This window comes from Ictalurus furcatus, chromosome 8 (genome assembly GCF_023375685.1).
Source record: "Ictalurus furcatus strain D&B chromosome 8, Billie_1.0, whole genome shotgun sequence".
Classification (NCBI taxonomy): Eukaryota; Metazoa; Chordata; class Actinopteri; order Siluriformes; family Ictaluridae; genus Ictalurus; species Ictalurus furcatus.
The window spans coordinates 3,166,038-3,179,541 of record NC_071262.1 but is presented as its reverse complement, the minus strand read 5'-3'; the positions used below and the strand labels follow the sequence as shown (position 1 = coordinate 3,179,541).

The window sequence follows — 13,504 nt, the reverse complement described above, 5'->3', positions numbered from 1 at the left end:
TTTCCTCAATCAATATGACATTTCTCCAAGGCGAGAGACTTTCATCCACATCACATAATGCTTCTCTAGCACCGCACCTTGGGGGAGGAAGGGGAAGGGGGGGGGGGCTAGTCTTGAATCTGTCTGACATGCATTTGCCTGGATGTCTCCATGAGATTTCTTTCAAATACTTCCTATTTCCTTGAAGAGATGAAATCTTCAACAGGATCCAGAAAGGGAGAATATGCTGTAGGAAACGCTGTTAGGAAACATGAATTGGACATTTTCCCAAACCACCAGAAGCTGTCTTGGTTCCAGTTGTTCCTAATATTGTGGAATGTTTTCGTTGTATGTGGTAAATGTAAATGTAAATATCTTCAAAAGAGTGTGGTTGGTTGACTTATTATGCAACTATAAAATGTATAAAGCACATTCATTAGCAAGGAACAGAGAACATAATAATAATACATAATAATAACAGCATATAATGAGTAACCTTAATGGGTAACCTGAACTCAGGGACGAATGGGGACTACCATAGAGCTATTATCCTAAATCATGAAATAAAATAAATAAATAAACATTTAAATGCCAATGTAAGGTATATCTTCAATATTTGAAAGACCAGGATGCCAGCTTTTTCTCTTTTCAGTGCTGGTGGCACAAACACACTCAAGCAGTGGGAAGCTTGCGTGATAGTTATACCAGCAAATGTATGGCCTTAGATGTATTCAGAGTCACACATCGTCTTAAAATACTGCTTTATTCCATCATTTGAGGCAAGGTAGACCATTATAGACTATATATTTTCTCTGATTAAACAGGTTTCAAAATCTCTGCATTTTGGGTTGAGCTGGTGGAGGTATGGAGTTTCCTCACCTGTTGTTGTTGTTGTTGTTGTCGTTGTGGTTGAAAGAGTGACAGCACAGTTCGAGCCAGAAGCCGTAACCTCAATTTCATATTAAATGAACATCATCTCCAGCAGTGTAACGTCGGTTTCCTCTTGACTGCTTTCATGGCACACCAGTGTTTATGGAAATATTACTTATTCGGATCATGTTGATGTCAAGTTACGAGTCATCCGCCCCGTATGGTGTATATCCTCAGACTTCAGTGTCAGTTCTCAGCCATACGACAAAATGGCATCGCGCCTCAGACTAAAAGCCTTCAGGACTCAGGAAAAACTATGTCAGGTTTCACGTCTCGTATAGTTAGACATCGGGCAAAATGGCCTCAGGAACATAGGCATCGATCTTATGCCTAATTATTTTGTATTATTCGTGAGTTTTATTTGCCCATTTTAAAAACTAGCTCAACAACATTCAAGTTAGCTAGTTGCGAAATTTTGTTTAGCTAACTTTTTAAACATGCAATGTTTAAACACGTTATTTATAAACACTAAATAATTGCTGGTGTTGGTCCACTGTGTTTTCTCAAGTCGAGAGTCAATGCAGTGTCTACCAGGAGATTTTAGAGCCATCTGCTGACAGGATGCTGATTTCCTTTTCCAGCAGGACTCGACACCTGCCCACAGTGCCAAAACTTCTAGTAACTGGTTTCTGACCATGGTGTTACTGTGCTTGATTGGCAGCCGACTCGCCTGACCCGAACCCCATAGAGAACCTACGAGAGACGCCAGACCCGACAATACAGACGAGCTGAAGTCCGCTATCAAAGCAACCTGGGCTTCCAGAACACCTCAGCAGTGCCACAGGCTGATCGCCTCCATGCCACGCCGCACTGATGCAGTAATCCCTGCAAAAGGATTAAAACCCAGACCGAGTATCAGCGCATAAATTAACACACTTTATCAGGTCGACATTTCTGTATTATAAATTCTTTATTCGAATATTTAGAGATACTGGATTTTTGATTTCTGTAAGCTGTAATCATCAAGATTTAAAAAAAAAAAAAAAGCTTGAAATATTTCACTTTATGTGTAATGAATCTACAATATATGAAAAGTTCCACGATATTCAAATTTTTTTAGATGCACCTGTATACCGTAAGCCTTGCATTATTGTCCTGGCAAACATCATCATGAACTGTGCAACTTCTAGTCAGACCAAACCCCCTCCGTCGAAAACATCAATCACTGGTGTTAAGCTGCCATCTCTCGGAAGTGAGAACTCCGATGGCTCAGGCTAAATGGACACCATCTGGCATTAGCAGGGGAGCCATTTATGCAGTACAGTGGAGAAGGTGAATGACTGCCATCTTCTAGCAGGATCCAGGCATGTGGCTTGAAATTTTATTCCTATCAGCTTTTGTTTGTCCTCTGTACTGATGTATTATAAAACCACCTACTGCAATCTACTGCTCTCATTTCTGCTTAGCCAAGAGTGAAATGCCAACCACAGGATGGTTTCTAAACCTCCACTGGAGGAGGTATAGAGATAAGGGAATAATACAGATGAAAAATTTTTTAAGATGAAGGAGTGTCGAAGGAGTATCAAAGGACACACACACACACACACACACACACACACACACAGAAGGCAACTCCATAAACTAGTTTGCTTTATGTTTGAGTTGGTTGTAGAATTACCATTTTGGTCTAAAATGGAGCAAAGCCAAATACTGAATCTCGCAAAGCACAGAGTGTTAAACTGTTTCCTGCAGGGTTGCACCTGGTTGCATGCATCATGAGTAGTAGGGTTATTCACCCAGGATGGTTTTAAAACAAACAGATTTACATCTGATTACTCAAAGGACTTCATTTAATATATGCATAAATCCAGCCAGCTCTCCAAGCTCAACTAATTAAACTACAGTACACTAAATCATCTGACAGTATTGTATGTCATTGAACATGGTGCGGTCACATGGTGCAAAATTGCCATTTTTGATGTGAGGACAATTTTTTTTTTATGAAAATGAAAACAAGGAATAACACATGAAGTTGTTGGCCAAATGGAATAAGATGATTAGCATATTAACATGTGATACAGCAATCCAGTTGACCAAAAAGGTTAGGAGGAAAGGGTTAGGGTTAGGGTTAACACCCTAACCCTAACCCCTAACCCCCCTAACCCCTAACCCCCTAACCCTAAATAACCCTAATTAAAAGGTAATTGCTGCCACTATTCAGCCTTGTTATTTGACTATCTGGACATTTGTAAGCAAGGATTTTTATGTAACTGGATTTTTATGTAACTGTAATTGAATACATCTTGTAAATATGTCCACGTCGTGTCTGTCTCTCTCATTTTTGTGCACTGCACGCATGTCTTTAATATACAAGTCTGCAAATTGGATAGATTTATGTACACTCCTGGGCAAACAAACGGCAAAAAATATTACGTTTTTGGTCAGAAAATGAATGAAATTAGAAAAAAGAATTAAACAAATGCAGTACTGAGACCTCCTGTGCCAGCATATGCTGGTTTACTTTTGCTGCAGTGAACCGTTTGAGGGAAAAGCTAGAAACAGAACAGGGAAATTCCCGTATATAGTCTTCTTGTACGCAAAAGTTGAAATCATGAGAATGATTCAAAGGTTTGATGTAAAATTCAAACTAGCACATGAAAATAAAGTGAAAATAAAATAACAAACGAAAGTAAAATAAAATACTCGTATGCAAGTTTCCCCACAAGGCTGAAACATTTAAAGAAATCAAAGGGGAAACTACATACTAGGTTACTTTATCTATTTGTTTCATTCTTGCAGATTTCCTGACCAATGATTTGTTGTTAAGCTTAATATTTATCGCCATTTTGGGCTTGACCCATTTTATTATTATTTTATGTCCTGGGGAATCCCTCAGTCAAAATACTATGCGATCCAGTAGATTCACTTCTTTGTGTGCTCATCAAATTAAAGGTATTTAACGTGTCGAGTCACCCGGGGAACTTTCAATAAGATATGACGGTCTCTAAGCAGCTGAATATGAACAAATTTTGAAGTCCGGTTTACTGGCTGAAAACCTGTTCAAATGAATAAATGCTATTCCGAAAAGAAACGATGCTCTAATTGACCGTATGTGGTGTCAAATATGGCAGATTTCGGGTTTAATATTCTAGGAGTCTTCTATGCAGAATTCTTTCAAGCGTAGAATGGTTTCTAGCTCCATGGCCAATTCTGACTGACAGCAAACGAGTAATGACATGCAAGCTGTCTGTGTTTCGGGCTTTATGTCCTCAATCATTGATGCGGATGTTTCGGAAATGCGTTTTTCCATTTGAAGCTGTTCCTTAAAGAGTGCTCTTCTGAATTGTACGAGGTAATCATTGTGGGTGGAACATAGAGAGATTTGTAAAAGAAGTTGGATCTACTTACGCTGGTAAAAATGTAAATGTATAATGTTTTGGGGGAGCTATGTGATTTCACTGCATGGCACACAAAACAGAAGATCCCAGGCGGTCAATGACTCGCAACAAATTGGACAGCATCTGGCCGTGCAAAAATTTATGTCTAGAGAAGAATGAACAGCTTGCGTAACGTCGACTGCCGAAAGCATGACTGCATTTGTATTCTAGAAGAAATATTTGTTGAGTCTCTTTTAAGCCTAAAGTATAACAGTGTGCAAGAGAGAAAATCACACAATGGCGTCTCTGTAGACTCAGTTACCCATGTTTTACAACAACAAAAAAAAGTCTTCTGCTCTGGTGAAGAATAGAGGCATCAAGGGTTGGGTTGTAACAAAAAGTCAGAGATGTTGAGTTTCATCTCTTCAGAGTACAATGGGGCAAACCGTTCTTAAAAGACTCTCTTTAGTGATCTCTGTGTCTGTAAGGGAAACTGAAGCCATCATTTGATGTGGTCAATTCATCATCCCTCACTTCCTATCAAGCCTGTGTGGTGGTAACCATGGCAACAATCTGGCTTGCCAGTGCCCTTGGGATGTGGTCTCTTACCGCAGTAATTGGCCTGTGACTGAAATGTTTATTTCAGACCTTCGTGCAAGTTTTTTTTTCTTTCTTTCTTTCTTGAATACAGCTTATTATGTAAAGCTTTCTCTGTATGCTCAGGGTCTCTACCCAGAACCCAGTTTGCATCCTAAAACTGATGCCTCCTTGATTCCTCAATCCTACATCTTTCAGCCCGTGGCCCAGAAATCGATTGGCGTCCACCATCCGTAAAATACGATACACGGGTGCTTTTCATTTCGGCAAGTGATGTAAGAGTGTGATCTATATACGCTCCAAAAGATGACAATAAATGATATAAAATTTTCATAACCGAGATGTAAGGAGTAGAACCTTGTTTAGGCTAAAACAACAGCATTTGTTATTCATATATACGTTACAGCACAGTGAAATTCTTTTCTTCACATACCCCAGTATGTCAGGAAGTTGGGGTCAGAGCGCAGGGTCAGCCATGATACAGCGCCCCCTGGAGCAGAGAGGGTTACGGGCCTTGCTCAAGGGCCCAACAGTGGCAGCTTGGCAGTGCTGGGGTTGAACCCCGAGCCTTAACCGCTAAATGTTTCTTCATGATTCCGCCTGTCCTTTGGAGGGAGGAGCTAAAATAAGCAAGGAAATGAAATAAGGAGGTACAATTAAGGAAATGAGAATCCCCAGTTCGCAACCACACCCAGTTCCCCCAGTCTGATCTAACTACAATCGCTCTATCCCACAGGCATTCTGATTGACCTCATCTGTTACTTATTATGCTCAGTATAAACAGTATACAGCTGCGTCTAGTATGTACTTCATCACTAATTCTTCGTTATTCACCATTCACTATATGTAGCGTGTGCTTTTATTTTCACGATTCATTTTTCACTTTCATTTTCATGTGATTTCCCCCCCACACAATTCATTGTTTTCATTTTTCACATGTGGTTTTTATCACATACTATTCACATGATGTGATGTGTTTACTTGAGTGTCCAATTTCAGGACAGAACATTGTTGAAGTACACTTGGAGAATACATACACAGATAGTGGCTTTACATTACACCCCTACTGCATACCAGATTTGTTGTTATCAGATTTACTGTTTCTGTAGAACTGTCCAGGGTTGGCTTCTTATAACAGATATTTATGTAGTCTCATCAGTATGATTTTAAGGAGCATATTGACATGGCTAATAGCTTACAGACATTGCAGGCACTTGATGGATGGCAAGGTGTCTGTGTGAATCTCCTCTGTGTTTTTGTTTTTTTTGTTTTGCTCTGCAAGCCAACCATGAGTCAGTAGCAGAATATTGATAGACTGATATTTATACAGCAGTATGTTTGAATATAAAGTATTATAGAGAGATATACAGCCCCCGCCACTAATATTGGCACACTTGGTAAATATGAGCAAAGAAGGCTATGAAAAAGTGTCTTTATTGTTTAACCTTTTAATCTTTTGTTCACAAATTTACAAAATACTCTGCTCTCATGGAAATTAAACAATTGCAAACAAAACACAGCTTTATCCAAAAATAAATCTTCTCCTATAATGCCTGATGAGGTTGGAGAATACATGGTGAGGGATCTGAGACCGTTCCTCCATACAGAATCTCTCCAGATCCTTCACATTTCGAGGTCCACGCTGGTGGACTCTCCTCTTCAGTTCACCCCACAGGTTTTCTATGGGGTTCAGGTCAGGGGACTGGGAGGGTCATGGCAGGACCTTGATTTTGTGGTCAGTAAACCATTTTTGTGTTGATTTTGATGTATGTTTTGGATCGTTGTCCTGCTGGAAGATCCAACCACGGCCCATTTGAAGCTTTCTGGCAGAGGCAGTCAGGTTTTCATTTAATATCTGTTGATATTTGATAGAGTCCATGATGCCATGTATCCTAACAAAATGTCCAGGTCCTCTGGCAGAAAAACAGCCCCAAAACATTAAAGATCCTCCTCCATATTTAACCGTGGGCATGAGGTACTTTTCCATATGGCTACCTCTCTGTGTACCAAAACCACCTCTGGTGTTTATTACCAAAAAGCTCTATTTTGGTTTCATCTGACCATAGAACCCGATCCCATTTGAAGTTCCAGTAGAGTCTGACAAACTGAAGCCGCTCGAGTTTGTTTTTGGATGAGAGTAGAGGCTTTTTTCCTGAAACCCTTCCAAACAACTTGTGGTGATGTAGGTGACTTCGGCTTGTAGTTTTGGAGACTTTCTGACCCCAAGACGCATCTAACTTCTGCAATTCTCCAGCTGTGATCCTTGGAGATTTTTTATCCACTCGAACAGTCCTCTTCACAGTGCGTTGAGACAATACAGACACACGTCCAATTCCAGCTCGATTCATAACATTTCCAGTCGACTGGAACTTCTTAATCATTGCCCTGATGGTGGAAATGGGCATTTTCAATGCTTGTGCTATTTTCTAATAGCCTCTTCCCATTTTGTGAAGCTCAACAACCTTTTGCCGCACATCACAGCTATATTCCTTGGTCTTACCCATTGTTATGAATGACTTAGGGAATTTGGCCTATGTGTTAACCAGGGGCGCCTTTAGATAACCAGAGGCCCCTGGGCGACAGCATTAGAGTAGGCTCCCCTACCCCTAATAAAAATGTCACTAGGGCATTAGTCCACTAGGCAAATATCCTCATGTGCTCATGAACAAACAAATTCAAATTGCCTACCTTCAGAATTTGTTCTTCCTTGTTTTTCTTCCTGAGAAGTCCTTAATAATGTCAGTAAAATCCAATTTTTGGAGAATGTCACTCTCGATAGACATTAGAGTTAGATGGCAGAGACGCTCCTGTACCATGACAAATCCCAGCCTGATTTTTACCAAGGCCAGTTTTGAGAATGACCACTCACTGTTTGCATTTGTTATCTTGATGAGCATTCTTGCAGTGGTGTCGGATTTATTACGGATGAGTGCTTTATAATGTAGTAGTTCATCTAACAAGTTCATTTCCAAATCACTGCAGTATTTATTTTACAATTTTGTCGCAGACACACGCAGCACTTCTGGAGTCAGGGAGAGAACGTTATTTAAAAAGCCAAAGTGCTGGTTTACATTGTCATATGAACTGAATTGCCGGTTCAGATCCGCCTCCAGTCTGGTCAATCACCAGTATAAATAAACTAGATGAACACAGATCCTGGCCTGACATGTTTTGGTCTGGCTCTGTGGCTTTGTCACTGTGCTTTTTGCAACGCCAGACTCTCTTTGGCGTTGAGAATCTGCTTTGTACACAACAGAAACTGATGTTTTGCCATTGCCTCAGAACTGTCCAACTGATTTTGGTTCTCTGCCACAAAATCCCTCAACGATCTTAACAAATCTTCAGCCACACACAGATCAAGATCAACAGTCTGGAGGGTTGTGCTTATGTCGTGAAATCGTTGCAGAATTCCACAAGTTCTACATGTTATTGATTTTCTTGTTTAGTTAGTTTAAAAAAAAAAATGAGTGTAAACAAAGATGTTTTTTTTCTATTTTTTGTGTGGGGGACTGCGGGTAGGCTAATATAACCAGAAAATCTAGCTAATTATTCATCAATGGAAATGGGCAGCGTTTAAAAAGAAATATGTAGCAAATTATTCATAATTGAGCAACACGAATACCACGTGCCAAAAGAACTTACGCTGTTTTTTTGCCGCTTTTCGCTCATCGCGACCTCTGAGCGCTCAGCGCGGGTGTGAGCACGGACGTGACGCGTGACGTGAGTGACAAATTGTCATGGCAACGTCAGGTCACATAAAGACTTATAGACATGTACATGTATAGAAATCAAAGATACACAACTTGGCCATGGCCAGTGAAAAAGTGCGAGGGACGAATTTACGTTTTATTAAAAAATATCCCCCGCAGATTCTACGCCCATACCCCTGTCCCACCTTTTTTGGAACGTGTTGCGTGCATCAATTTAAAATAATCGTTTATCTTCAAAAAAAATGATGCTGTTGATTAGGTAAAACATCAAATACCTTGTCTTTATACTTTTTTTTGTTGTTGTTTAAATACAAGTCAATCCTCATTGTTTTTATTAACATTTTCAATACTGTCCCAACTTCTTTGTAATCGGGGTTGTAGATTTAGCCCAGAATAATTCTCCGCTTGGAGCAGTTTGGCACTACACCACTGAACGTCAGTCCAAGAAGACGGCAGTGTTGTGATTTTGTATCTTAAAGGAGTTAAAACTGAAACACTAACATCCTGTGATGCTGAGCAGGAAAACAAGGTGTGTAGATGTCTATATGAGTTCGACGTTACGTGAACATGTTATGAGCAGCGCATAAGGAACGATAATGTACTTTGCATGGCGCTGTAGCAGCTAAACACATACACTAATAGCTTAGCTGTGCTTCCCATTGGCTAGCGACACTAGTCTCGTGTTAGATAGCCAAAAAGTTTGATATTTTATCCGTCTAGCAGTCCTGCAAACAGTGATCTCTATCACCTGAGGCCAGTTTTATGATAACCTTTTGTCCAATTTTAACACTTTTAAAGCAATTAGACCTCACATGCAAGAAAAGAATGCGTGGAAACAGTCTATTTAGACGTATGTTTTTAAAAGTTTTTTGATGGACAAGAATCTGGGCTCAGCCCTGGATGATTAACAGTCTAGATACCATGTATAACGTGTGTAACATCAAAAAAATCAATAACAACATAAAATTAATATAACAAGAAATGAATGAATGAATGTCTCCCTGCCTGACCAGGGGGCTTTCTGTATGCACGCACTTTAAACCTTACTTGAAGACTACTGATAGACCTACCTGAGAAAACGCATCGTTATCGTGAAATAAGATCGTAGTATCGTATCATCGTATCGTCCACCCCTAAACATTAGCATTTGGCGATTCCAGTCTTGAATTTCATATAAAATGTGAAATGTACTTCTTAATGTAGTAAATATCATAAACCCTGCTGATAGGGATTTTATTTTTTTTAGGAATTAAAATGAAAAAAAGTTAGAAGATCAGAGCTGTGTTCAGAAATGAGTTTGTTGTCATTCATAGACAGATTAAAAACAGTAATAAAGCATGAAGTTTGTTGTTATGACCTGCTGCTAAATATAAGTCTACCCTGTACTCTCTCTCCCTCTCAGACTATATAACTGCGGTGAAGACGCATCAAATCACTGAAATGTCCAACTCCAACTGGAGGACACGATATAGTGTGATACAATAACCAAACAGCTTCATTTGTATTTTCATACACTTGTAATATAATAAAAGTTCTACATATATACCTCTATATCCCTTTTTTTTTCCTTCAAAACCATTTTATTGATAGGAAACTAGATGAGGTTCTGAAGACATATTCAAATAAAAATATGGTAAGATGTAATAGTGGTATTTTTTGTTACATTTATGTTGCCATTGGTTTGTGAAGGTTAAAATATTAATTTAACAGCTCAGAGTTTACAATTGCAATGTAAATTTCTGAACCCGGTCTAACTCGACTCGGACTCAGCCATTAAGGACTTGGTCTCGACTCGAACTCAACAAAGGTGGACTCCGACCCAACGCTACTATATGTCCAAGTTTTTCTATCAACACTGAGTGGAAGCAGGTGATGTTCAAATTTTGTGCCGGATCTTCCGAATCATCTTGTAACACACTTATTTTCTTCCATTTCAGTGTTAAATACTTGATTTCTGTCGACATTCACTTTCAAGAGTTTCACTGAACTCAAACTTGCTCAGAAGTTCTATGGAGAATGTTTGAAGATGCTCTTTGGTTGGGGAAAAATTCAAATCCAAAAAAGGTGATCCAAGGCACGTGTCCAACGGAAATGATGAAAAAGCCTTTATTTAAATGGCTATTTCATAATAGCGATATTAAAAACCGGGGACGTAATGTAATTTCTCTGGGTACTCCGGTTTCCTCCTCCAGTCCAAAGACATGCTGTAGGCTGATTGGCATGTCCAAAAGAGTCCGTAGTGTATGAATGGGTGTGTGAATGTGCCCTGCGATGGATTGGCACCCTGTCCAGGGTGTCGCCTATGCCTCGAGTTCTCCACGACACATTAAGGATAAGCGGTACAGAAAATGGATGGAAATTCAACACCATGCATTGGAAAAATTAATGAGTTGCTTCAGAGAAAAGAATCAATTTCTTCATTCAGACCACGAAAGTCCGTAACCTTCATCTGATGTATATAAAACGTTTCCCTTTGTAATAATAATTTCAAACAATCTCCACCTTGTACATTTTTATTTATTGTTCCTAATGCTTCCACTACAAGACTGTCTGGGTTGCTGTTATGCGCTACCTCAAAATGTCGTGCCATGGGGTAATCCATAGTCTGTTTTCTGATGTGTTCCGAGACCCTGTCCTTCAAGGGCCTCTTAGTTCTGCCAATGTAGAAGCAACCACAACTACACAATAACCAATAAATTACATATTGTGTATTAAAATTGCTCAACGACTTACTGTAATTTCATAGGATTATCATAGGCTGGAAAAAAAAACGTCCTTTAAAATGAGGTCACTTGGCATGACATTGGAATTTTTTTTTTTTTTGCTGTTTTTTTCTTTTATTTGTGCAGTTCATAGGCATTCAGTTCTAGACGTTAAAAAGGCTCTATCACGACCACCTTGAACAACCTTTTTCTGATATCCCCTCCATATAAAACACTCCATGAATACATTGACCTGTACTTAAAATTCACTACCTGTAGCACAAATGTGTCTAAGACCTTGAAATGGTCCAAAAGGGATATTGTCTTTTAGCCATTTCAGGTGGAAACTATCAGCTCTTAATATAGGGTATTTCTATCGGTTGGCTTTCTATATACAGTGATGTACAGACAACTACCATCTCCCATCTCTCCACCTTGAAATCATTAAGTCTAAAAAAAAAACAATTTGGTTTTGTGAGTAATCAATACTTCATTTAACGTTTCTATTATTGTGATTAATGTGGTTTATAAAAAAAAAATGAAAAAGAAAAAGAAGCAATTAATCCTTCGTGCTTATCCAAAAACATAAAACGTCATCTACATACCGCCCCCAGAATAACATTTTATTGGTTTACACAGATCGATAGACATTTATTCTCCCATAAACCAAGAAATAAATTAGCCTAATTCGGTGCATAGCATGCTCCCATCACTGTGCCATGTACTTGAATGTACAGTTGATCCTGAAAAAGAAACACATTATTGTTTAATGTCCATTCTGTTAACTGAAGAATGAATTTCCGCAAGACGATGAGCTTTCAAATGGTCTACCATTCAAAAAAAATTAAATATCGAAGAGCCTGTAGTCCTTGTCACCAAATACCAATTGTCTGGAACCGTTATCTCTTGTATAAGCGTTCAGGATATGATTGCTGTCTGGAATGTGAGAAGGTTCTAGAAGTTGGGCAAGAGGATTAATAAAGAAATCCACAAACGGTGACACTGGCTCAATAATATACAGTATATATATATATATATATATATATATATATATATATATATATATATATATATATATATATAATTAACACCTATATCATAGAAATGTCTTCAAGTATGTGATTTATTTTATTTTATCCCAACACCCACCCTTAGTTAAATGTAAATGCTTTTCCGAAGACACCTCCTAGAACCTTCCATGGCTTTCTTGCCTTAAACTATGGCATTATTTCAGAAATAAACCTCTTCATTTAACCGTGTTGATCCGTTTTCTTTGCGATTCTCCTCTGCAGGTGAATGAGTGCGAAACAGAGAGATCCTGTGGCAAAGGAACACTACTCCATCCTGTCCTCTCCTGTCAGGGCATGGCCCAGGTCCAGGATGGACACCCAAAAGAATGTGACAGGTGAGCAGCTTAGTTCATATTAAATGCAAAGTGGGTTAGAAGAGCCTAATTACAGTATGCGAGGAAGCGTTATATCGTACTCTTACATTCTCACAGTGTGGGCAGAAAATAAGCATTGTAAATAACTTCATTATCATACCTAATAAAGCAGAGGACGGCAAAAGAAAAATCCTCTCTATACAAACCCAACAACAGCTGTGATTTAAGCAAATGGATTCTTTGAGCGACCATGTAATGCTAACCTCATTTAGGACTGAAAAACCTAGCTCCAAATGATGATTATCCAGCATGGTTTATTTAGCAAATCAAAAGTGCTAACTTTCAAATAAAACTGACAATTAGGATCGAACAGAATGCTCTCGTATGATATCGCCACCACTACTAATAGCTTTCATTCACATTCAAGTCACATTCGCGTGTTTATGAAACCATCTATGCTGTGATGTTTAACAAGAAAACACTAGCAAGCATTACACCGTAGGCTAGTTCTGCTAGCTAGCATACTGCTAACAACACTACTAACTATCATTTCATAGTAGCCACATTAGCACTACCTGGGAAGTTTAGTCATTGGCAGAATATGAAAAGGCTGAAATACACTTAGTATTATTTTGGTAATGAATAACATGAACAAAAACCGATTATTTATTATTTATTATAACCAACATAGGTGTAAATTATGCTGGGGACATGCCTTCACTACTTTTTGAACGTGTAGTCTGTTTCATATAATAGCTCACTAGTAAGAAACTAATCCAAATGCTTTCTAAAAAACAAAATATCGCTTATATCTGGTGTTAATCTCTCATGGTGGTGTCTGTAATGATAAAACTATTGCATCACGATGGCTTTAACACGGCACAA

The 13,504-nt window shown here is 38.8% G+C and overlaps 1 long non-coding RNA gene across 1 annotated transcript in view; it reads left to right on the top strand.

The window, feature by feature from the left end:
- Positions 1 to 13,104, top strand: part of LOC128611070 (uncharacterized) — a 116,888-nt gene extending 103,784 nt beyond the window's left edge. Inside the window, exon 3 of the long non-coding RNA XR_008386493.1 lies at positions 12,528 to 13,104. This is a non-coding gene — a long non-coding RNA (uncharacterized LOC128611070). The remainder of the gene's footprint in view (positions 1 to 12,527) is intronic.
- The last annotated feature ends 400 nt before the right edge of the window (positions 13,105 to 13,504 follow it).